Source organism: Carcharodon carcharias, chromosome 5 (assembly GCF_017639515.1).
Source record: "Carcharodon carcharias isolate sCarCar2 chromosome 5, sCarCar2.pri, whole genome shotgun sequence".
In the NCBI taxonomy this organism is placed as follows: Eukaryota; Metazoa; Chordata; class Chondrichthyes; order Lamniformes; family Lamnidae; genus Carcharodon; species Carcharodon carcharias.
Window position 1 is genome coordinate 68,375,291 of NC_054471.1, and position 27,651 is coordinate 68,402,941.

A 27,651-nucleotide genomic window follows, 5' to 3' on the forward strand; every position below is an offset into this window, starting at 1 on the left:
GTGACCCAGCCTCTACAACCCTCTGCGGTAAAGAATTCCACAGATTCACTACCCTCTGAGAGAAGAAATTCCTCCTCATCTCTCTCTTAAATGGGTGACCCCCCTTACTCTGAGATTATGCCCTCTGGTCCTAGACTCTCCCATAAGGGGAAACAATCTCTCAGCACCTACTCTATCAAGCCCCCTAAGAATCTTATATGTTTCAATAAGGTTGTCTTTCATTCTTCTAAACTGCAATGAGTACAGGTCCAGCCTATTCAACTTCTCCTCATAAGAAAATCCCTCCATACCTGGGATCAACCTAGTAAACCTTCTCTCGACGGTGGACAGGCTTTGGGGAGTCAGGAGGTAACTCGCTGCAGAATTCCTATCTTCCCGAGCAGCCCTCATAGGTACATTATTTATACTAGTTCTGTCGAAGGGTCATGAGGACTCGAAACGTCAACTCTTTTCTTCTCCGCCGATGCTGCCAGACCTGCTGAGTTTTTCCAGGTAATTCTGTTTTTGTTTTACATTATTTATACGGCTGGTCCAGTTGAGTTTTTGGTCAATGGGTATCCCCCCAAGATGTTGATAGTAGGGGATTCTGCCATGGTGATTTTGTTGTTTCTAGCCACTTACCAGCTCAAACCTGAATGATGTCCAGCTCTTGCTGCATGCAGGTACGAATTACTATCTGAGGAGTCATGAATGGTATTGAACACGGCAATCATCAACAAACATCCCTATTTCTGACCTTATGACGGAATGAAGGTTATTGATGAAGCAGCTATAAATGATTGGACCTAGGGCAGGACCTTGAAGAACTCCTGCAGAAATATTCTGGGGCTGAGATGAGTGGCTTTCATCAACCACTGCTACCTTTCCCTTTTGCTAGGTATGCCATTGGAGGGCTTTCCCCAATTCCCTCTGACTTCAATTTTGCTGGAGCTCCTCGATGCCCCACTCAGTCACTTCCACCTCACCTGCATTCTAGTTAAAAAAAAATTGCTATTCACAGTGCAGACCCTCTAGTGACCAAATGCATATACTGTGACTGCTTTGCTAAACGTCGTGGTCAAGTGTGGCTCACCTACTGCATGTTATATCTTTGGTCTCCTACACTGCTCCAACCAAACTCAAAAGACTTCAGAAACCATATTTCTTCCTTCTCCATGGAACTCTTTTTAGTCTGTTGTTCTGAATTTTGCCTTTGGAAATTTTAAACCTTGGCTCTTTGCTCTATTTTCCTACCTGTTTCTACCTTCCTGTTGATTTCCTTCTGTGTTGGAACAGTTTTGCAAAGTTTTTGTCTTTCGACATTTTTCACTGATGACTAGAACAATCTTTTTTATTTGCCTTTGACATTTTTTCCCCTTGTTTTAACTCTTTATAACTTTTTGTAAAATCTACTCAAAGATTAGAAACTGCATTAACCATTTATCTTTGCTGACTCTTACTTTTTCCCTGTCCGCCTTCCCTCCACTTTTCATTTTGTTCTGTCCCACAAAATGGAGATGTCAACCCTGCAACAAATCTGGAACTCTTCCCAATTTCAGTAGCTGCTCCACAAATAAAAAAAAATTGCTCCAAAAAAAAAGCCATCTGCATAAACAGCTGAACTGTCAATGAGGAATGAAACCGATAGTGTTGCCAGCTCTCTCAGCAGGGGTGCAACGATTGACACCTGTCTCCTGCTCCCAGCATTGCTGCTATTCCCCTTCTTGAGGCGTTACTAGAGGAAAACAGCAGCATTGCTGGGAGCAGAGGCAGGCATAAACCCACTGCTCTACCCCTGAGAAAGCCCCGAGGCACAAAATAAATTTGTGTTCTTGCATACCACCACCTCCACCCCCACAGAAGATGGCAATTTCAGTTCAAAATATATATATGTGTCAGTGCATTAAGGCAAGAGAGAGCACAGTGAGGATATATTTGGATGCTGCCTGGTATGAGGAAATACAAAGAAAGAGTTGAAAAACTGGTGCTGTTTTGAAGACTTTGAAGGGTGTTTAAAATTATGAAGGGGTGCACAGGGCGGAAATAAGCAGGCTGCTTTCAGTGACTCAGGCATCGAGAGGGAAGTCAAAACAGTAGGGCAAACAGAAGGAAATTAATTAAAGAAATGAGAGTGGGGGGGGGGGGGTGGAGGATGTGGAGGGAGGGAGAGAAAAAAAGTGAAATGAAGGAGGAGACAGAGCTGTGAACAGGGAGAAAATGGTTTAATCTGATAATTCCACGAGTTGCACAGTGGCTTGGAAATTGGATGTTTATTTATAATTATGCCCAACTCAGAAATGTTTTTTATTTTTGTCTCGAAACTATGGGCAGGGAGAGGCAGTGGCTTAGCAGCTGATGCAAACAGATCTACCTGGCTCAGAAAATATTTACGCATTCACAGTTATTTATTTTGTGATGCAGGAATTCCTAACCACCATTTCCATCCTTCCTCCTGGCAACTGTCTGAAATGCAGCTTTGATGTTGTGTATTACCCCGAAATGAGTGTCCATCCACAGATCCATTCCATCTCCAGAACTGCCTACCTCCACCTCAACATCGCTTGATTCTGACCCTGGCTCAGCTCATCTGCTGCGGAAATCATTGTCCATAGCTTTGTTAAGCTTAGACTTGACTTCTTCTGACCAGCCTCCCATCTTGCATGCTTCATAAATTTGTGCTCATCCAGCACTCAGCTATCTGTACCTTAATTTGCATCAAGTCTCATCACCCCTCTGCTTCCTGAGCTTTTCTAGTTTCTAGCCCCAAGGTTGTGTTAGCTTTAAAATTTTCATCCTTGTTTTCAAATCTTTCCATGGCTTCAGCCCTCTCTAGCGCTGTAATCTACATAAGCCAGACAAGCCTTCAATTTCTCTGTGTTCCTCCAATTCTAACCTCTTGCAAACCCTTGATTTCCTTTGCCCTATCACTGGCAGCCATGCCTTTAGCTGCCTTGCCCCCAAGTTCTGGAATTCCCTCCCTAAATCTTTCTGCCCATCTCCCTTCAAGATGCTTCTTAAAACTTACAACTGTAGTGAAATCTTTAGTCATCTGTCCTGATATCTCTTTCTGTGGACCGGTGTTAAAAGAATTTATTAATAAACACTCTTGTGAAGTGCCTTGGGACATATTGCTATGTTAAAGTTGCCATGTAAATGCAAATTGTCAGTGTTGTACATAGATCCAGCCCACTATACCATTGGGGTCTGACACCCATTACAAAGGGGACTTGCTGATAGTTTCATTTCCAGTTATGACAAGGGGTGTACAAGTGAAACAATTAGTGATTTTTTTTTCTCTTCTCAGATGCTGGAGATCCTCTGTTTCCACTGTTTTAGCTCTCTGGTATCTTAAATTTTTAGCTTTCAAAATTAGGTGATAGCAAATTAGCACCTGTCACTTGTTTTACTCAATTGCACAAATAAACATCTATGCCTCTTTGTTAAATTTGTAGACAGCAGAATTTTGCATGGGGCAGAAATTTACGTCCCACGGGCGGGTGCGTGCCTGACCAGATTGGACGTAAAATCGCAAGAGATGATGTCGAGTGAACGTTAAGTGGGCAACTAAGCCCATTAATAGTACAATTGTCTACAAGTTTTCGTGGCCCAGCCAGGCGGACAGGCTAATCGTCCAAACGGCCTTTACATTTTTCATCAAACCTCATCCAAGGGCGGGATGAAATTTCCGTTAGGAAATAAAATAAAATTAAAGATCTGGGGACAGCATTTATTTGAGGTATGCTTTCAGTGCTTGATTGTGATGCATGGACTTTTTTTTTTTGCAGTGTTTTACAGCTTTATTTCATTATTTGTAGGTCTGTAGCTCCCTGAGGCAGCTGTCTGCCTTCAGGGAGCTCTCTCGCAGCACTCACCTGCACCTGCAGTGATGTTGTCGCCCGCCCTCTTCCCATCCCCACCCCAGCACTGCTGAGCTTTTCAGCATGCGTTTCATGCTGGCTGGCTGTTAATTGGCCAGCCAACATGAAATCGCAGTTGGGGCCAATGTGGTCGGGGTCAGTTCCACGGCTGCTCCTGGGCTCGCTGATAGCACGCGCCCAACGACCGAAAAATTTAGGCATGGATTCATTAATGCATTTGTTAACGATACTGCATTAAATACATAATTTAAATATATCCAGTGTGAAGGGAATAGTCGTAAGTAAAAGCTTAATGATGCACTTTTATTTACACTTGTAAGATAGTTCCTTATTACATTGTATTCCTTATGACAACATCCACTGGTGTTGAATCCTTTACTATCCCACCAATGTTATAAATTCAGCTGTACACTGTATTCTATCTGCTTTTGAGAATTTAGATTATGTGACTGAGGTAAATGTGCACAAAAATAATAAATCTTCTGATATTAAGGTATACAGGGAATAACAGAAAATATAAGAACTTGACAGCAGAAGACCAAAAAAAAAGATTTTCCATATTCATTTTTAATAATTCTTCAATAGCCCTGAAACAAGTAAAACTTTTTACATCTCAGAAAGTACACAACCTAGGTCGTTTATCTTTGCAAATAAAGCTTTTTTCCAATGATTGTACCAGAGAATTATTGCGCCAGTTGGTCTAAGAGTGTAAAAGATTGCTGGCTGGTCTATTTTTAGCATTATGAGTTTAGTTCAACTTATGAATATGTGAAAATGAGCAAAACTTGTCTACTGGAGTAGATATTAGGGCTGGATTTCCCACCCACCTGCCACTGATTTTTGAGTGGATCTGGGGAGAGTGAGGGCCAAAAATTGGTTTCACCATGCCTACTTGTTCTGCCCCTCCTCGAGAACAAAGCACGTGTCATGGATTATACCTGCCCCTATATGGGTGGCATGTTGAAATAAGATTCAAACAAAGAAAATTTGCTCTTTGATATATTTCCTGTGTCTTTGCAACACTCAGTGACAGGGGCATCTGTTTGTACCATGCTAAGGGGTTATTTGAGAGGGTGGGTGGTCTGAGAATTTATTTTTGCTAGTAGAAATTGTGCAATGACTTAGAATAATAGATCACACAGGTTGAAGAGGAAACCTAAAAATCTATTAAACAATCTGGCTGAATGCAATGCAGATGTTGCCTGCACTTCCATGTTCTAGCAGGCTCTGAGGTCTCTAATCTGTTTGGACCTCCTGGCAGAGATGGTGACCCACTGCTAAATATTTAAACAACAGAGACCCAAAAGCGTGCCACCCCATGTCATGGAAATGAAAATCCTAGCTTAGAGATTTTAAGTGAAAGAGCAACAATAATTTAATAATGTCAATAATCTGCCCAATTGGATTCACATCCAACGTTTGATAACCTGACCTTGCTTTTTACAGTTGTTGGCTGAGCAGTTGTATGTTTTTGGAATTTTGTGTTTTACTTCTGCAAAATTATTGCAAATTTATAAGTCTAGAAAAATATTTGTGTTTTATTTTAACAGATTCTCATACACGCATAGACTAAGCTTAAATCAGAACATGAAAAAGTAGTGCAACAGTGAACAATGGTATAAGAATGACCATTTAGCCCATCAATTCTGTTTCTCATACACACTGTATACAATCTGATATCATGAACTTGCTCCAATTTATTTAATCACGGAGATGCAAAGTTAAACACAACTGAAAATTCCAAGACGACGACACTGTGAAATTTCTCCTCACCTCCCTGGGGTGATCTAGTGAAATTCTGGCATACCAATGTAATGATACATCATATGCCGTTCAACCTTTTCCATCTTCCGAGGCCCAACCATCCACAGCTGCTTCATCAATGACCTACCTTCCATCATATGGTCAAAAGTGGGGATGTTCGCTGATGATTGCATAGTACCATTCGCGACTCCTCAGATACTGAAGCAGTCCATGTCCAAATGCTGCAAGACCTGGACAATATTCAGGCTTAGGCTGACAAGTGGCAAATAACATTCACGCCTCACAAGTTCCAGGCAATGACCATCTCCAACAAAAGAGAATCTAACCATTATCCCTTGAAATTCAATGGTATTATCATCGCTGATTCCCACACTATCAACATCCTGGGGTTACCATTGACCAGAAACTGAACTGGACTAGCCATATAAATACTGTGGCTACAAGAGCAGGTTAGAGGCTGACTCTGTCCACCATCTACAAGGCACAAGTCAGGAGTGTGATGGAATACTCTCCACTTGCTTGGATGAGTACAGCTCCAACAACACTCAAGAAGCTCAACACCATTCAAGACAAAGTAGCCCATTTATTTGGAACCCCTTCCACAAACATTCACTCCCTCCACCACTGACAAACAGTGGCAGCAGTGTGTACCCTCTACAAGATGCACTGCAAGAACTCACCAAGGCTCCTTAGGCAGCACCTTTCAAACCCATGACCGCTACCATCTAGAAGAACAAGGGCAGCAGACAAAGGGAACACTGTCACATTGAAGTTCCCCTCCAAGCCACTCACCATTCTGGCTTGGAACGATATTGCTGTTCCTTCATTGTCACTGGATCAAAATCCTGGACTCCCGCCCTAATAGCACTGTAGGTGTACCTACACCACCAGGACTGCAGCGGTTCAAGAAGGCAGCTCACCACCACTTTCTCAAGGGCATTTAGGGATGGGCAATAAATGCTGGCCTAGCCCGCAACACCCACATCCCGTAAATGAATACAAAAAAAATGTGATTCCATTAATCCCTCAACATTAACCTACAGAGAGTGATGACCTACTGGGCAGTAATTTTAAATGCAGATACCACCATACTGATAAACACTCATTTAGGCAAAACAAGTGCAATTTTTCAGTAATAATCCCAGGTCAGGTTCCAAGACATCGGATTAACATGGTGGTTACATATTAACTTTGGTTAATTATCAGCAATTTAAGGTAATTTGGTGGATTGAGAAAAATAATCCAATTAATTTCAGCCATGTGACAGCAATCCCCAAATCACTGACATTTTTGCACACTCATTGGGATTCACGAGTCACAATAGGACATGTCACAACCAACAAAAAAAAGCCAATGAGATGAAGGTTGAACTTCATTATCATACAAATGTATCATTCAAAATGAGCAATCCTGTTCTACTGATTCATCAGGACTCAATAGACATCAATATGACAATTAGTAAACATATTTATGAATATTAACAATGGATCACCATGATGATGGTCAATGAATCAGACATAAAGCTGTTGTAAAATTGAAGTTTGAGAATGAGTAAGGAAGAACATTTCCTTTGCGAGAGAAGCGTTCAGAAATAGTTAACTAAATAATTTCTTCATCCACCACAGGTAAATTATATTACTGCCAGATAAAGCCATCAGTGTTGAAATTGATTGGATGCACAACTCTTTAGTAGAGTAGTGGATGAGATTTAGAGGGAGTGGTCATGTGTTCAGTTGCTGATCAGGTTCAAGAAAAGACAGGGGTGGGGAACATCACAGGCATCTAAGCCTGGGCCTGCAGGTTGGGAGTAGAAATCGGGCAATTAGAAATCCTGCAACGAAAATGAGTTCCATGACTGGAGAAGTGAGAGTAATCTGTTTCTGAAACATAAGTCACATTAAAAAAGAATTAGCCTCTTGTATGTACATCGTACCCCTTTTATATTCTCTGTTGAAATATGGTCAAGTTGCTTTTACCAATATCTGCTCTGACACCACTAGTTCCTGGTGCATGACTTGTGCAGCTGGTTGCAAGCAGAAGATAAATCTATTGAGGATTCCTTAAGATTGGCCCTTGAAGTCCCAGCAATCTATATGGATCTTACATAGTATGAAAGCAGCATTGCTGTACCAGGAGATTGAATGGCAGTGGTAACGATAAATTAGAGGTACCAGGTGGCTGGGACTCCAGGGTAGACACTTCACCCACAGTGTTGATTTTGAAGTTCTGAGTAAGTCAGCGTGCATGACAATGACTCCCTTTTACCTTTTGAGCACCAACAAAGACTTTTCTGATTCATCTCTTTTTTCAATAAATCTGAGTCTAGCCAGATTTGGCACTTAATTGACATTTTAAAATATGGTGTACAAGATCCTTTACTCAAGGAATGCATGGCTGATAGAGAAGGCAACCAAGCAACAAAAAAAAAATTCAGATAGTTTGAATGTTCCCAGAAAATAAAATCTTGATATTTGCAACCACCTTATTAAAATAACTAATTTAATCTGGGAGCTGTTGCTTTTTATTTGTAGGGTATAAAGCCACATTCGCATTTTTTCTAAAAACGCATTTCCATTTTCTGATATAGGTAGTAGATCCAAATAATGGTATAAAGCATCTGCCTGGGTGTCTTAGCACCAGTGTGTGGTAAATTTAGGTGTCAATATGTGGGAATTTTAACCTTCATGCTTGTACATGAACTGTGGCCAGCTACCACCAGGGCACTGTCTAAATGGCTTTAAATGCCTGCAAGCCAGATTATCACCTCCACGGTGTTCTATAGTACACATGATCATCTATATCTAAACGTACAATCATCAAAAACTTTTTTTTAACAGTCATGAATGGCTCTTCTTTTTCAAGTACAACGTAACTGATTTCCTCGAGCCTATTCCACAGGCTGGAGAGAAACAACTTTCTTCTGATCTGCACTTTAAATTCAGGCTGGTTAATTTTGTCTCCTTCTCCAAAACAGGATCTACAATGAAATATCGCCTACATGTACATCATTTTTGCTGCTCAGTATGTCAAAAACTATGATTTATACCACTGATCATATATTCCTAATTAAATAGTTGTGGTTTTGTGCATCCTCCTTCGCAATCTAGACAAAGGGTCAATTTTTTTATGCATTCAAGGAAGTAGGACCTTAACTGGCAAGGTTAGCGTCTATCGCCTATCCCTAATTGTTTTTGACAAAGTGGTGATGAGCTGTCTTCTTGAACTGCTGGTGCATGACTTGTGCAGTTAGGAAGGGAGTTCCAGGTTTTTGACTCAGCTACAGTGAAGAAATGGCAATATATTTCCAAGTCAGGATGGTGTGTGACTTGTGTGACTTGGGGGGCGGGGAGGGGGGGGGTATCTTGCAGGTGGTAGTGTTCCCATGTATCTGCTGTCCTTGTTTTTCTAGGTGGTGGAGGTCACAGATTTGGAAAGTGCTATTGAATGAGGCTTGACAATTTGCTGCAGCGCCTCTTGCAGATGGTACACTGCTGCCCATGCCAATGATAGAAGAAGTGAATGTTTAAGGTGGTGGATGGGGTGCCAATCAAGTGGGCTGTTATGTCCTGGATGGAGTCAAGCTGCTTGAGTGTTGCTGGGGCTACATTTGTCCAGGCAACTAGAGGGTATTCCATCAGCCTCTTGACTTGTGCCTTGTAGAAGATGGACAGGCTCTTGGGAGTCAGGAGATGAGTTACTTGACACAGAATTCCCAGCCTCTGATTTACTCTTGAAGCCACAATAGGTATATGGCTTATCCAATTAAGTTTCTGGTCAATAATAAGACCCAAAATATTGATGGTGGGGGATTCAGCGATGATAATGTCATTGAACATTGAGGGGAGATTTTTTTTTAAATTCTTTCACAGGATGTGGGCTGGCTAGGCCAGCCTTTGTTGCCCATCCATAAAAAACCTCAAGAAGGTGGTGGTGAGCCACCTGCTTGAACTGCTGCAATTGGCACCACATCCATAAACATTCACTCCCTCCACCACCAACGCACAGTAGCAGCAGTTTGTACCATCTACAAGATGCACTGCAGGAATTCAACAAGGGTCCTTAGACAGCACCTTTCAAATCCACAACCACTACCATCTAGAAGAACAAGGGCAGCAGATGGATGGGAACACCACCATTTGGAATTTCCCCTCCAAGTCACTCACCATCCTGACTTGGAAATATATCCCCGTTCCTTCACTGTCACCGGGACAAGATCCTGGGAATCTCTTCCTAACAGCACTGTGGGTGTACCTACACCACATGGACCGCAGCGGTTCAAGAAGACAGCTCACCACTACCTTCTCGAGAGCAGCAGGAATGGGCCATAAATGCTGGCCTGGCCAGCGAAGCCCACATCCTGTGAATGAATTTTTAAAAACATTTGCTGCCCTTCTCCTTCTAGGTGGTTGAAGTCCCGGATTTGGAGGTTGTTGCCAAAATGTTGCTGCAGTGCATCTTGTTTATACGAACATTTGAATTAGGAGCAGGAGCAGGCCATTCGGCCCCACAGCCTGCTCCACCTTCGCTAAAATCATGACTAATCTTATTGTGGCCTCAACTCCAGTTTCCTTCCAACTCCCTATGCCCTTTGACTCCCTTGTCAATCAAGAATCTATCTAATTCAGCCTTAAAAATATTCAATGACCCTGCCTCCACCACTTTCTAAGGGAGTGCCAGAGACTCATGGTCTTCTGAGAGAAAAAAACTTCTCCTCACCTCTGTCTTAAATGGGAGACCCCTTATTTTTAAACTGTGCCCTGCTAGTTCTAGTCTCTCTTACAAGGGGAAACATCCTTTTAGCATCCACATGTTAAGTCCCCTCAGGATCTTACATGTTTCAATAAGATCGCCTCTCATTCTTCCAAACTTCAATGGGTACAGGCCCAACCCGTCCAACCTTTCCTCATAGGATAATCCCTTCATTCCAGCAATCAGTCAAGTGAACTTTCTCTCAATTGCTTCTAATGCAATAATGTCCTTTCTCAAAAAAAGAGATCAAAACAGTACACGGTACTCAAGATGTGGTCTCAGCATTACCCTACACAACTGTAGCAAAACATCCCTACTTTTATATTCATTTCCCTTGCAATAAACAACAACATTCCATTTCCTTCCTAATCACTTGCTCTACCTGTATACTAACTTTGTGATTAATGTACCAGGACACCCAGATCCCTCTGCACCCCAGAGATCTACAATCTCTCCCCATTTACATAATATGCTGCTTTATAATTCTTCTTGCCAAAGTGGACAAGTTCACATTTTCCTACATTACACTCCATGGGTGGAATTTTCTGCCTGTCAGGCAGGGTGATCAGGAGCCAGCACGGACGGGCGCAGAGCCAATTGCCGCCCGTGATCAGCTATGCTCCGCCATTTTACATGGGTGGGCCAATTAAGGCCCGCACAGTGTGACGTGCACTCAGCGCTACCTGTGCAGGCGGGGGGAGGAGGGAGTGTTGGGGCCTGCGCTCTTTGCGTGCATGTGCGTGAAAGAGCGCAGAAATCTCCCTGAGGCACAGAACTGCCTCAGGGAGATTAAGTTCAAATTGAAAATTCAAAATAAGATTAAAATTATTTAGACATGTCTCCTCATGTAACAGTGTCACATGAGCTGGGACATGTTTATGAAATGTGAAAAATTTATTTATTAATTTAATGAACCCTTCATGAAACCTCATCCTGCCAGTGGATGAGGTTTCATGAAAAACACGAAGGCTACTTGGGCTCTTTACCTGCCCACCATCCTTAAGGTTGGACGGGCATCCCTGTCAATTATCTCAATTGGCTTTTAAATGGCCGTAACAGGCCTTTGACAGTTCGGCGAGTGGTTAACCATCTCCAGCACGCACCTGCCAAACAGAAGATCGGAATGACACATGGTGACATCGGGATGCACACTGACATCATCACGTGTCATCTTACACGCCGAAGAAAAAATTCTGCCCCATCTGCTGAATTTTGTCAACTCACTTAACCGATCTATACCCCTTTGCAGACTCCTTATGTTTACTTCATAACTTATTTTCCTACTGATCTTTGGGCCTGAACTTCCAAGGAGTGGCAATCGGAGATGGATTGACTCATTATTGTATTAATTAACTTATTTTTCTCAATTAATTTATGATTAATAAACACTGCTACTCCCAATAACCTTTCCTACAGCTGGAAAACATTACAACAACTAGTAAAACCTTACAATTTCTAATAAATCACTTGTTTTGAAGATAAAGTGAACAAAACATTTACCAACCATTTATCTGTTTTCCTGTGATGTCAGACTTTGATTTTTCTCAGAACATGACCACTCCACTCTGGAGTCTCAGACTGGACTGGATTGGATAGCTCTTCTCGGTGCTGCTGACTGCCTCCAGGTCCTCTTTACGCCCACTCTTTTATGAAATACATTGCTGCTGATGTACGTCGGTGGTGGAGGGAATTAATGTTTAAGGTGGTGGATGGGGTGCCAATCAAGTGGGCCCCTTTGTCCTGGATGCGTTGCCAAGCCTCTCAAGCAATGTTGGAGCTGCACTTATCCAGGCAAGTGGAGAGTATTCCATCACACTCCTGATTTGTGCCTTTTCTGTACAGGCTTAGGGAAAGTCAGGAGGTGAGTTAATCATCACAGAATTCGCAGCCTCTGACCTGCTCTTGTAGCCACAGTATTTATATGGTTAATCCAGTTCAATGTCAATGTTTCTGGTCAATGGTAACCTCAGGATGTTGATGGGGAAATTCAGTAATGATAATGCCATTGAATGTCAAGGGACAATGGTTGGATTCTCTCTTGTTGGAGATGGTCATTGCCTGGTACTTGTATGACGCAAATGTAACTTGCCACTTATCAGCCCAAGCCTGAATGTTGTCTAGGACTTGCTGCATTTGGACAAGGACTGCTTCAGTATCTGAGGCGTTGTGAATAGTGCTGAACATTGTGCGATCATCAGCGAACATCCCCACTTCTGACCTAATGATGGGGGAAGGTCATTGATGAAGCAGCTGAAGATTGGTTGGACCAAGGACACTAAGCTGAGGAATTCCTGCAGCGTTGTGCTGGGACTGAGACAACTGACCTCCAAAAACCACAATCATTTTCCATTGTGCAAGGTATGACTCCAACCAGTTGGGATTACTCCCCCTGATTCCCATTGACTCCAGTTTTGCTATGGCTCCTTGATGCCTCACTCAGGCAAATGCTGCCTTGAAGTCAAGGGCAGTCATTCTCACCTCAACTCAAGTTTAGCTCTTTTGCCCATGGTTAGACCAAGGCTGTAATGAGAACAAGAGCTGAGTGGAGCTGGCGGAACCCAAACTGAGCATCAGTGAGCAGGTTATTGTTGCATAAGTGCTGCTTAATAGCACTGTCAATGACACTTTCCATCACTTTGCTGATGAGTGAGGGTTGGCTGACTGGGCAGTAATTGGCTAGGTTAGATTTGTTCTGATTTTTGTGAACAGGACATACATGGGCAATGTTCCACATTGTTAGGTAGATGCCAGTGTCGTAGCTGTAGTGGAACACCTTGACTAGGGGCATGGCTAGTACTGGAGCACAAGTCTACAGTGCTATTGCTAGAATGTTGTCAAGGTCCATAGCCTTTACGGTATCCAGTACCTTCAGCAGTTTCTTGGTATCACATGGAGTGAAACGAATTGCAATCAAAGTTCAATTTCCCCATGGCAGATTGAGATGTGGAGATCAAGTCAGTGACATGTTAGTGGTGTGTCAGGCTTCATGCCATCCTCTGGCGGGTTCCTACTTGTAATACATTTGCGTGACATGAATATGCATTAGGGTCAATCTTTTTTTAAAAATATGTCCTACATTCAAGATAAAGTCCGCAGTGCATGAGAATCTTGTGGTACCCAGTTCACGTTCATTTAAAAGGTGGATTGCAACAGGCAGCATAGTGCAGTTGCGTCTGAGATCAACAATTTTCCTTGTTGAATTCTGTGGCACAAGGGAGAGAAGCAAGAGAATGGCAGCTTGGATGGAGGCTCAGGACTGGCAAGGGTGAGGCAATGGTGGAGAAGGGGGACTATGGAGTGGTGTTGGGGACATGGGGGAATGGAACAGGGAAGGACCTGGCATACTAGGTATGGTGGGGACAGTCAGTCAACCTAAGAAAATGAGGGGTCTAAAGGGCAGTGTCAGTACTGTCCATATTTGGGTCCATCTCAGGGTGTTGACTGGTAAAGTCCTCACAAGGGTTTTGAGTTCACCTACAAAATTTCAATTATCCCACTGAGAATGATCTTGGACATTGTCTCTTACAATGCATAGAAAGGAGGGCCAGCTGAGCCTGCAAGAATAATCATGTCCCACAGAATGGCGAGTAAAATACGGGAACATGAACACATCATTTCATCCACAATAAAGAAATGTCCCCAACTCCCTTGTAACCATCAACACACACACTTAGCTCTCTGAATAAGTTAGTCTCAACAAATAATGATGATACACACATAAATAAAATAAAACCAATGTAATTTGAAATACTTACAAGTAAAATTTAAATTTGAAAAACACCTGTGCCACCTAGCTCTCAATAAGTCTTATGTTCAAGGCAATGGAGTTGGGCAGGAAAGTTATGGTCGTGATGAACAGCTTACCCGTTTGTCGAGGAGGTTCTTCTATAGCACACCTGTATCTACTATATTGTCAGCCAACAGCAGGTTTCACCACTGAAAAGCTTCCCACATTGTCTCCCAGCACTTTAACATTTTAATTGTAATTGTGTGGGAACCAATGACAAGCGAGAGTGGAAGTGGTGTCCACTTTCTATTATGCCGTAGAGTTAAAATTCTGTCCTAACTAGCTAATTGTTTTCATTCACTCTTATAGTTGATATTGTCAATTACGATTAACTTCTTGTTGACGAGCGATTGTTTTCACTAACACAAATACACATGAAATCTTAACCTTTCCCAAATTAAGTGTTAATATTCCCTCTAACAGAGTGCTGGAAACCATCTATTCACCTAACCACTCACCGAAGTAACTTGCATAAATATCAATAACTTCAAATAAACCAAATTTTTATTTTCCAATGACATGATCTATCAGCAAATTCCCACAAATGACAAATGTATTAAGATAAAAATAAAATACTACAGATGCTGGAAATCTGAAACAAAAACAAAAATAGCTGGAAAAACTCAGCAGGTCTGACAGCATATGTGGAGAGGAATACAGTTAACGTTTCGAGACTTGAAACGTTAACTGTATTCCTCTCTGCAGAAGCTAACCGTATTTGTTTATAAAAATACTTTTGTCCCAAAATAAATCATTTGAAATACTTAAGCATTTATTGTCAACCTCTGCCAACAACTGCTGAAGGTACCTGGTTCTATTATTTCCTTCCCAAAGCTTGCAGTCACTGTAATTGCTGATTTAACTTTTGCATATAATTTAGAGCAGCAGTACCCACAAGATACAGGGTTACTCATGTCCATCACCCACTCACATTTGACTTGTTACTCCCTGGATTATCAGGCCTAAATGTGTGGTCAACTCAATTAGTTGGCTTTTAAGTGAAGTTGAGATTCAGCACAATTTCTTTTCATTTTCTTGGTCTCCAGCGATAGAAAACAAGGGTAAACTATGAGACAATATTGCTATCCCAACATACATATGGCACAAAAGATAGGGGATTTGACAATTCTCCTATTGTGATGAGACTGAAATCAGGAACTGTGTTAATACTTATTGGTATTCAGCTGCTTAAGTATAAGTGTAAGTATAAGTGCTTTATACAACCCCTCATTGTGACTTTCATGTAAGCTGTTGCTTAGCATCACAATCATTGCTAAAACATTGTGAAGGATAGTCAATAGATGAAAAATCCATGTGCTCATGAATGGGGTTCATAACATCATCTTGAATTTCCATGGGAGTTTGTTCAATCTCTCATTGTGACTTCAGCACGATCAGCAAAACATCCAGAGGAACAGCATAATTGGCTGAAAGTAGAGTTGGCTTTTGGCCACCTGTCCTAATATTTCCATTTGTGGCTCAGTGTCAAATTTTGATTGTTAATGCTCCTGTGAAATGCCGTGGGACATGCTACTTCTTTAAAGATGCTATATGAATCCAAGTTCTTGATGTTTCACCAGGGTTCCGCCAATCTTACATTAAAATTTCGCAAAGAATTGGGATAATCCCTGTGGAAATTCAAGCCTAATGAAATGAATGTAACAAGAAATGGAATCAGCCTCATGTTTTGGACACTGATGTTCTTTTATAATAAATTAAAACTATTTTTAATTAAAATTAAATTAAAAGTAATGTGAACCATCTGGTGATACCATGTTTATTTCCACAGTTCCAGGACTGCAAAGGTATTAAGAAAATGGTCCCATAATTATATTTGTAGTTGGATCCTAAGAGCCTCCATAGGCCCAGTAAAATAGAATGTAAATTTCTATTTTGAGCACAAATTACCTCTTCTGACTTAAAACTGAACCAATATTAAGAGATATAAAATATAGCCCAGCTGAACTTCACAATAAAAAATTTGTTTTTTTACTATAATTATGCTCATCAAGCATACCACTTCCTACTGGTATTAGCTGATTCAGAAATTGATAAATATCAGGTAAATTGCTCTTTATCCAAATTAATGGCTAATTAGGGCTCAAGTGGATAAAAGTGCAACCTCACCTGGAGCACGTGATTAAATCATCAACTAGTTTGGTCGTTTACAGGTCTCACACATACAAAATTTTCCTCCTCCACTTCTGGATCTGCACCATATAGCCATAGATAATTTAGGAGAGCACTGCAGTCCATTGCTATGTTACAGCCTCCAAGTTATATAGGCTAATTCTTTAAATTCATTGGGCATGATGGCAATGACTCCTTCTCAGCTGCGGCAGCTGTCACCTCACTGTCAATCTAGTGTTTAAATAATATAAATCTTGTTTTAATTTTTACATATCTGTTCATTTAAGCATTCTTTTAAGAATATTAGTTTGTAGAATGAAGAACAAAGCAACCTTTGGGAGCTGATCATCAAAAAAAGTGTGCAGAAATAATCAATTAAACATCAAAAAATAAGTAACTATGACATTATAAGGTTTTCTCTGTAGGAATGCAATTCACTATTTTAGATAATGATATAGTAAACAAAACAGAACGATAATGATTCAGTAATTTTTAAACAATGCAATACATAAGGCAAACAAATATCTGACCATAAACAGAAATGTGTTCTTATAATGGATGCATATTGTCATAAAACAGGGACAATTTTTTTTATTATTCATTCATAGGATGTGGGCATTGCTGTCTAGCATTCATTGCTCACCCCTAAGTACCCTTGTTCAGAGGGCATTTTTAAGAGTCAACCACATTGCTGTGGGACTGGAGTCATATCTAGGCCAGACCAAGTGAGGATGGCAGATTTCCTCCTCTAAAGGACATTACTGAACCAGATGGGTTTTTACGACAATTGACAATGGTTTCATAATCATCATTAGACTTTTAATTCCAGGTATTCATTGAATTCAAATTCCACTATCTGCTATGGTGGGATTTGAAATGGATCCCCAGAGCATTATCCTGGGTCTCTGGATTACCATGCCAGTGACAATACCACTGTACCACTACACCACTGCCCCCCCCTCCCAGGTATAGCACTGTTGTTCCTAAACAAGACTTTATTGTATATAATACCACATTTAACAGTGTGTGGTGGGGGTGGGTGGGATATATATGACCAAATATTTGGTAAAAAAAAAAGTTACAAATCCTAACATCTTACGCACAGATCCATTCACGGGTTCCACCAATAAAGCAACTGTATTTAATTGACTAATTTGAAAAAAATGGTTTATTTTCACTTTGCATATAGAAATAAATTGCTTATTTTATGAACCATGAAAATAAATTTATCAAAGTAAAATGAATGAACTGAACTGAATATTTTCTACATGAACATTCTGCTTGTGTTGTGAGGACCCACAAGGCAAAACATTTTCCTTTCTTAATCACAGATTTTGTTATGAAAATTCAGTTACTGAACATGTTTTTGAGCAATACATCTAAGATGATCAGAAATAACAGCAAGAAGGTAGGCTTTTAACTTCAGCAGGATGCGAGTACAAACTAAAGTTTTGCTTCAGCACATTTCTGCAGTATCCAAGTTATGGTGCAATAGTATTTAAACGATGAAAAATAGCTACATTCGGTAGGAATATAGAAGCACTGACAGATTAAAATAAAAGCACTTTGAGACTTGACGAAAAACAAACACATGTATAGCGAAGTTTGTTTAAGTGACTGTCAAATGGATAGCTCTATACAGTGAAACAATTCAAAATTAAAACCATTTTCTATTTAGGTATCAATTAACTGAATAATTTTCATTTTTCCTCCCATTAAATGAATATTGACTTGCCTAAATTACACAAGTTTCACAGCCCAAATTACATAGGCAATTAATAGGCAAATTACAATTACAATTTCCTGTAACTTTGCTGGATAAAGTCATCTGCAAAAACTACAGGATAGCTATCTTTTATCAATTTACAAAAACACAACAACCAGAAGTAATAAACCTATTGAGCACAAAGGATATTATTTGGTACTTTATCCAAATAAAAAAATGCAAAAAATTTGGGTGCATAAATCCAAAGATTGAGACCTGAGTCACATTGTTCATTCTTTTTACATTGGCTTAATTTACAAGTTTATTGAAGTTCTTTTTAACTAAGGCAGCGTAATGGCTATTTATCTTACAGGAAACTGTGATGCAGCCATGTTGTGGCTGTGAGCTTTATGTGGAGTTCAAATGTTCTTTTCAAACCAAAATTCTAATGGCAATACTCTAGAAATGCCTTTTGAGGCAAGAACTAGAACCAGTGGAAAATGCTGGAGAGAGGACAGTTTAAAAGGCTGCAATGAATGATATGCAGGTGTGTGTGTGCCATGTGATGCTTGGAGTGAAAAAGGGCCATATGCTACAAATAAACCTATATTCAATCCATATGTGTGGTACAAGAAAACATTTAAATATTGCAGAACAGTTGAAAGTATGTAAGAAAGTGTATCCCAGAAAGATTACTAATATTTTACTCTCAATTTTTGGTAAGTTGATGCTCCTCACAATTAAAAACCAACAATGAAGTTAGCCAATCAGCAATATTTTTCTACACATATGTATCTGTCTGTATTTGGAAGTTAACTATGTGGGCCTTTACAAATAGACCAACAATAACCAGGTAGATTTATGTACATTCTAGTTTCATTATTATTTTAAAAAATCTATGAAACTGCATTTGAGATACTTTTAAAACCAGTTGCAACCATACAAATTTTAATTGTTTGACTAGATGGGTAGCATCAGATCCCTAGTAGCACAAGGCTTTTTTTTTACTGCACATTAGTAATTAGGAGAATTTAAGTTTTATATATTGCCAAAATATATAAAAGCATCAAACCCAAATTTTGAAGACAAATTATTCTCAATGGAGTTGATTTCTCTATTTTAAATTTCCAAAAGAATAACTTAACTTCAATACATAAAATAGCAGACTACTCAAGTTCTAATGGAAATACATTGTGGGAAAAATCCAGCTTAATTTTAGGAGGAAAGAAAACACTTAAATGGCAAAACACAACTGCAGTTTTGAAACATGCTCAGATTTAGACATTTATGAAGTCCACAGTGATATTTTACAGTCCAGTTACACAGTTTGAACTCTTTTATGTGAATTCCTCTTAACAACCACTGTTGAAGAACAAATAACCATAGAAAGCAGCTTACTGAAGTTTAAAGGATGGGCACCAAGGTCCACAAACATAGTTCTCAAAACAGAATGGCCTAGAAAATGAAACTGTAAAGAAAAATAAACCTTATTCTTTCTTCTTCATTTGTCTTCTCCAGGGATTTATCACTTAAGAGTAAAATGTTGTCTTCGGCTTTTTCCCCAAATATTTTCCCCAAACTAATTTAGCAGCTTCCCCCAGTCACCAACATTTTTATTAAATAGATAAAAATGAACTCAGTCTTGTTTCCAGCTACCACTCTTACTAGAGCAGCTGCGTTTTATACTCTTATGGAAATATCAGCAATTGCCAGTTTGCGTAGGACCTTTTCTGATGTGCCACTGGATTGTTCTAATGTTCAAAGTCCTAAAATGCTGGGAGGGGTGTAGGGTGTAGGGAGGTCCTTGATGTTGAAGATTCTCTCTACTTTGCTGCAGGAATAAAATGTTCAGTCTTTTGTTATAATTAAAGGACGATTCAAGGCATTTTAAGTGCTGAGAGATATGGCTGAACCTTGCCTATGTCGGGCGGGCTGGGCGGGAGCGGGAGCGGGACCGATCGCCACCTGCAATCGGCTGCGTGCCGCCATTTTACACGCCCAGCATAATATGCATTCTGTAACACTTAGCGCTACCTGTGCGGGCGGGGAGGAGGAGGGAGAATCGGGGCCTGCACTCTTTTGCGCATGAGCGCGGCAATCTCCCTGAGGCACAGAACCGCCACGGAGATTGAATAGACAAAAAAAGTTTTTAAAAATTCAAGTAAAAAATTTTAAACATGTCCCCTCATGTGACAGTGTCACATGAGCTGGGACATGTTTGCCAAGTTTACCAAGCTTATTTATTAATTTCATAAAACCTTCAGGAAACCTCATCCAGCCCGTGATGTTGGACAGGCAGCATTGTTAGTGAGCTAAATTACTTTCTTAATAGGCCTTTGACAGTTCGCCAGGCGCGCGCCCACCGAACATAATACCGAAATGATGCGCAATGACGTTGGGAACATCAAAATCATCTCGCGTCATTTTATGTGCGGCATGTCGGGCCCGCCCCCACACGCCGACAGCAATATTCTGGACTTAGAGATTTGATTTTAATAAGAGGTGCCATTAACACTGTACAATTGAAAAACTTCATTTCTATTTTTAAACTTCAGCTCAAGTAAAACATGCCGAATATCACATTTCAACTATTACTGTTCTGAAAATTAATACATTCAAAGAAGAGATCAAAATCTGGTTTCGTATTTTTTGATAAATGGCTGTGATGTCTATGCCACCAGACTGAGAGTCCCTAAATTTCAGGAACACAGAAACTGAAGGTCAGCCACATTTGCTCACAACACATATACCACCAAGTTCAATGTCCACTGCATGCTTCCTTCTTAAATCGCAGACCCTTGGACAGGATATTTGCTAAGCCGGAAATTTTAATATTGAACTTTAAGAGTGCTGGATGTTATACCTCAAGTGTGTCCCATTTCTTGTCAAAAATGCCACTGTCTTCTAACGTGACATGTAGACAAGACTGGCTAAAAGAGTGAAGCATGTGCTGAGTATACTGTGAAGCACTGCTCAACTCCAGGCCCTTCAAAACTTCTCCATTTTGTACTGGGCTTAAATCAGGAATATTTTTGCCATTTTCCATGATGGATGTAATTGCAACATTCAATAAGCTCAGCCCAATTAAGCCAGAGCAATTTCATTGATTGGCATTCCGACACTGTCAAAATTCACCACTCCACCACCACAGCACTGTGGTGACAAGTATGTACTATCCAGTGGATGCACTTCAACAACTAAGTTCAGTGGCACACTACTGCAAAATCAACCACAGTAAAGGATAAGCAGCAAGATTATGGGAATATGATTACCTTCAAGTTGCCTCCAAGTCACACACATCCTGTTTTTGATATATATTGTCATCCCTTCACTTGATCAAAATCCTGGTATATCCTACCTAATGCCACAAGGATTGCAATGGCTCAAGATAGTTCACTGCTTCCTTATTGGGGCAACTAAGGATGGGCAATAGATACAGCTTTGTCAGTATCAACCACAGGCATCAATGCATAAAGTAAACTATAATTATTTTCTGAAGTCACTGATTTATAGGAACATAGGAACAGGAGTAGCAGAAGAGAGGAAAAACAAGGCACACAAGGAATTGGGAGAGACTTAAGCACTAGAGTAAGAAAAAAATAAGATGTTAAGTGGGGCCAGAGTAGGAAGAAATGCAATAGTCTAAAATGGGTTCACTGTGCCATGCATGTGAAATCATAGAGTGTAGTAAATAATGTCCATGAGCTGCAGGTGCAGATAGTCACATGGGAATTCGATGTTGTGGTGATAACAGAGACGTCTAAAAGATAAAGCAGGACTAATTACTAACTATTGCTGTAGGGTATTCCAAAAAGATAGGGAAGGAACGAAAAGATGGGTGACAATTTTAATTCAACAGAATATTATGGTGCTGGAGAGAAAGGAGATCCTAGAAGGGTCAGGAACAGAATCTATAGGCAGAATTTTAACAGTGGCATGCAATTCCCAACAGTGGACCCTTAAGTGTGCACCACTTCGGCTCCCTTCCTCTTTACAGTTTCCCATACAATTCTAGATAAAATTTAAAGTGCTGTGATGTGGGTTCTTTAGATGTCTCAATGATGAGATCTTGAGGCTTGTACATTTAAACATGAGCCCTTTATTGTTAATCTTTAACTGTTTACAGATCCCAGGTTACTGTCATGCATGGTGCTGTTACCTCAATGCAGAATAGTCCCAGATTGTTCTCTCTAGACTGTTCTCAGTCTATTACCACATGACTCTATGCATCATACTGTGGGCAGTGCTATTCTCCAGTCCCACATTAATCATTGCTGTGTTGAGCACCTTTACATTACATTGGCATGCAAGTACTTACAACATCCCCCCTTCTCCAAAGAAAACTTTCCTTCTTTCCAATGGAGTCCAACTACTTACAATAAAATCTTTACTTGCTATCCCTTCTCCCCCACCTCAAGTCTCTGACTTTATGAACTTAGACGGTCTTGAGGCTTGGCAGTTCTCCCACATCTCGGTCTGTCACATTTGAGGAATGGTAGTGGTACTCTGTTTCTGGTAGTTGGTTATCTTCATTTAATTCACTTTTTGTGCTCCTTTCAGTTGTGTTTCTCTTTATTAACAATTTGTCTGCTTTCTTTGAGCACTGTGGTTTGTCCTGTTTCTTCTGAAGGGAACATGCACTCTGTTTGCTGCTAGAGTGGACTCAAATTTTCTTTTTCTGTGGTGTCCACCATGTTCTTGTTGGACATATATGTTTCGCAAATGGAACCTTCATTTCCATGTGCAAAAAATAAAACAGCAAACAAGTGTTTGGCTGAAATTGTGGAGCAAGCTTATGAATCTGTTCATTCAGCTCAGTTTTTGTTCTTCCAATGCCTCGCGCTTCAGTGTCAGATTCACATTGTCCAATCTCACTTCTGTCTTTTCTTTCTATCTGTAATAGAACATTGTCCTTGTCCTTCATTCTGGTTTCACTGTGGGCCAGGTGTCCGGCAAAGTCTTAACTTGTTTCAGTTCTGTAATTGTGCAACTCATGGTTTCATTATCCGGTCACAGCTGAAAAAGATCTACGGCTTTTCCTTTCAATGCTTCTTCTTTTCCATTCAACTGCTTCTTCAGCTTCTCAGTCTGTTTCTTGTAGCTTTCGGCTTCACCCTGGAATATTGAACATTGTTGAGTCTTCTCTGTCAGCTGGCTCTTCAGTTTGTTCAGAGCGACATTAAATTCACTTTCCTTCTCTTTGTAATTTTCCAGAAGAATAAACGTTGACCGAAGGGATTCTTGTAACATGTGAAGGGCTTTCAACAGGTTTTCTTTGCAAAGCTCACTTGCTTCATCTTGAGTTTTCCTGTAATTCAGTAGTCCCTTCAAGTTTCTTCTGCTGTGCTTCCATTCTGCTGTGCTTCATTTCTTCATGTTGCTGAATAGTTACACATTCCTTTTGCATTTAATCTTGAATGACAATCAGTTCTTCTTTCAACTGCTTATGTTCTTACCAACTCACTCTGGGCTTTAGCGCATTGTTTCATTGCTACCGATTGTTCCAACACAACTTTTTCTGAAGTAATATTCAATGTCCTTTTTAGCTCATGTTTTTCCATGGCTATGTATTAATTCTTCAAGGAGTATTTCAGGGTCACAACTTATTTGTGTGCCTTTTCTGCCTCTGGTTTTGCCTGGTTGAGTTTTCCAACTCCTGCTTTGATTTGCCAGCTGGGGAATTGAGGCTTGTTAATTCCTCCTGATACTTTGAGTCATCTCGGAAATTTGTTTGTCCAGATCATGAACAGCTTAGTTCATTGAAGACTTCAATTTATTATGCATTTTCAAAGGTATTTACTCAGCTTGAATCTTGTGCTTCAAATCTTCCAGTTTAGCTCTGATGCAAACATTTTCCTGTAGATCAGCTTCATTTATTTTTTGCACATTTCGCTTCTTTTGAGTTACTTCAGATAGCTTTCCTTTGTTCATAGCCATCTACTCACTCTGCAGTGCAACCTGTTGTTGCAGTCTGGGTAATGTGTCAGCATTTTCAACAAAACTATTTTTAAGCTTTTTGGCTGCTTCTCAGCCATTTCTTTCTTCTGCACTAAACTGTTCAACTTGTGTATTTCATTGCACTGACATGGTCAGTAAACATGTAAATCAAAATTTACTTGTGATTTACTTCGATATTGTCTCCTTCGCTCTGGACTCTTCTGTTGCTGTAACTCAGGGTCTTTTGTTGCCCTCCCTCTGGGGTCTTTTGTTGCCCTCAGTGCTTTATTGGGAATTGCCCCCTCTCTGAGGTCTCTTGTTGCCCTCAGTGTTTGTTTGGGAGTTGCCCTCTCTATGGAGTCTCTTATTACTCTCGACACTTAATTGGGAGTTGCCCAATCTATGGGGTCTGTTCTAATTTGATGTCCATGGTCGTTTTCTTTTCTTGTAGTTATCGCTTTAAATGTTGTTTCCCCTTTAAGTGTAGTGACTGTTCTTTTCACTTCAGGCTGTCTACAACTGCCTGTGATTTTCCCATGCTTTTTTGAGGTTTTGGCGAGCTCTCTGGCGATCATGGCTGCTTTTGTTTTTGAACTTCTGAACTTTCAAGGTAGGAATATTGCTTTTCCCTGCGATTCTTTTCTTTTTTATCTGCAGGTCCTCCTCAAGAGTTTTGGCGGGCTCGTGGTCCGATTAGGGCCTTTTTAAAAAAAAACTTAAAGTGACGCCACTTACCTCCTCTGCACTGCTTGCCCTTTTTTCTTTCAGGTAACTTTCTTTTCTCATCAGCTTCTTCCTTGTGCTGCAGTTTTTCTTCTTAAAACTTCTGACTCTGCCAGCTGATTATTTTTTTAAAAAATTCAGTGCAGCATGGCCATCAGTACCACAATCTGCTGACCCTGGGACCACCATCTATTCTAGAATGTAAGTACAGCTTTTTTATAATTTTTGCTCACCGTCTCGTGATCAGGTTCCTTAGCTCTGCATCACTCAGGATCTCGCAATATTTCTATTTTTGCTCACTCGTCTCTGTGATCTGACCAGTTTTTTTTTCCCTTTTTTACTCTGCGTCACTCAGGGCTCTTGCAGTAAACCTCCACTCATTCTGGTGGATTCATCAACTTCTGCAATTGTTCTTCAAGTTTTCTTCTAAGTTGCACATCTCTCTAGTTAGGCTTCACTTGCTTTTAGCTTTCCATACCTTGGGATGCTGCTCTTGGTTCATGCATTTAGCTGCCACCTTTCATAATACCGCAAATCACCATGTCGGATTGTGGTATTTTCTTGAGTGTTATACCTTGGAGAAGCAATCAGCACTGCCAATCGGGTTGTATTATGCTGAGCTGCCAACCATGTTTTAATGTATTTCTTAAGATGTCTCAATGATGAGATCTTGAGACTTGTATACTTAAATAGGAACTTGTTATTGTTAACCTTTAACTATTTACAGATCCCAGGTTACTGTCATGCATGGTGCTGTTACCTCCATGCAGGCTGGTTCCAGAGTGTTCTCTCTAAACTATTCTCTCAGTCTATTACCACATGACTCTATGCATCATACCGTGGGTGGTGCTATTCTCCAGTCCCACTGAGTACCCTTACATTAAAATGGAATGGAGACACATATGACATCATACAACATTAAGTGCTGGCATCATGCATTCGAGACACATGCGATTTTTCAGCAGGGTGCCTTCACATTGGTGAAACCCATGTCAGCTGACAATGCTACAGCTAGGGATGGGCTGTAAAAGAGCCTGCTGGTCTAACAGGGAGGCTCTGCATTGCTACCAGATTGCTTCAATGGTCGTCCAAAGTCTGAGATTCATCATAAGTCTATTTGAAGAATCCTTCAGAACCCTCAGCCTGTCCTCAGACTTTTCCCCAGATCATTCCCCCCTTACTCATGGTTCTGCAAAATAAACCTCCATCTTACTGTCAATCCTCTTCAAATTACCTCCTTCCATGAGGTCCAAGTGTTACAACAGACCAGCCCCACGGTTCAGCAATACCTCCCTGCAGATTCTCCTCCTAGATGTCAGAGAAAGGTGAGAGGTGCTCTTTCATTTAGATGGTATCAGAAGGCTCTCTTGCTTGACCCAGGTGGCTTGGACAGAGGTGGCAGAGGAGGTGAGGAATCATGGTGTCCATACAAGAGCCTGGATGCAGTGCTGGAAATGGGTCAATGACCTCCTGTGATGTGCCAAGCTAAGTGCCAGTGTTGCATCTTCACAAGGAGTCGCTTATGGAGTCATCAATAATGTATATGTGCGAGTGGCAGCCATGCCAAAAGAATGGATGTGTGATCGGCCTTAGTACCACATGGCAACTGGGGCCAAAGTGTGTGGGAGATTGGCTTTTTGCTGTGTTTAACAACGTGCAACTTACAGGCTAGTTGTGTGTGCTAGGGATGCATGCAGACCAGGGGGTTAGGTGTCACTTGACATGTCACTAATTTTGCACTTTGTCATGCAGGACAAGCAAACTCAATGCCCAGAGAAGACAATGGACAGGAGGTGGAATGGCTGATCTCAGGCTCCTCACCACAGTAAAGGAGGACACGGTGGAGATTGCTGGGGAAGGGGGGAACTGGGGAGAGGGTGTGGGAAGATCCATTGCAGGAGGCGAGGCTGGCCCAGCCAGGCATAAGGAAGAAGAGGCAACCATCCTCGTGGTTGGGCACACAGGAGGCATATGATGAATGTGAAGTACTCATTGTGATGAATCTTCATGTGGACCTATTTATTCTCCACTGCAGGTCATGACCATGAAAGGCCAAGGTGTCATAGCAATATCATGGAGTCACAAGACCCCAGCCTCTGGGGTCGATGAAGACAACGCCTCAGAAGGTGCACCATCACCTGCCTCATCATCAACCTCTGCCAGCACGGTTACAACCACATGGTCGGTGGAGGGGTCACATTTATATTCAGGAGCACAATCTGGTGAGCACAACACAGACACGCCTCAGTAACTGAGGGGGACTGTGGCAGGAGGGGCCCCTGACAATCTAAGGACTGTTGGGGACCATGCCCCTGCTGATGATGGGCATCTGATCATGGCCACAAGAAGCCTGCTGTGCATATTCATGAGAAAATATGGCGGAGATGCCAGGGATTATTATGCAGCTTTGCCCAGGGTATGGAGGAATCCATGCACGCTATGAATTCTGCCATGTCCTAGGTATTTGATCACATGACTTTCTCAGTGGAAGGGATGGTGACTGTCTTGGACAGACAGGTCGAGCATTCAATCCAAATGCCCTTGGACCTGCATTCCATTGCTCTAGCAATGGACTCAATGGCACAGTGGCTTGGGGGAAGAGGAGAATGAGGCACCTGGACCTTCCTCCAGGAGCCATATTCTCTCAGGGAGACGCCTTTGCACAGCAGATGGAAGAGGAGCACATGCCAGTTGGTGCAGGGCCTTTCTCTCAGGACACCCCCACCACAACCAACCAGGTTAGGGGCATCTCCTCACCCCCTCCATCACTGACCCCAGTAGCTCCAGCAGGTGAGGAGGAGAGGGATGTTCCTGCACCAGTGAAGAAGAGCAGCAGTAGGCTGGAGCCTCAAGGCCTTGGACCTCCAGGGAACCCCTGCCACAATCATCTGAGGCAACAGGCCATCACAATGAGCAGATTGCCTCCAAATCAGCTGCTGATTTTGGGGTTGCACCAAGTTGGAGTGGCCATAAGAGAAAACGTAAGACTTAGTGCATAA

The 27,651-nt window shown here is 41.2% G+C and overlaps 1 protein-coding gene across 3 annotated transcripts in view; it reads right to left on the reverse strand.

The window, feature by feature from the left end:
• Positions 1 to 27,651, reverse strand: part of eya4 (EYA transcriptional coactivator and phosphatase 4) — a 467,229-nt gene that overhangs the window by 392,886 nt on the left and 46,692 nt on the right. The gene's annotated exons all lie outside the window — the stretch shown is intronic.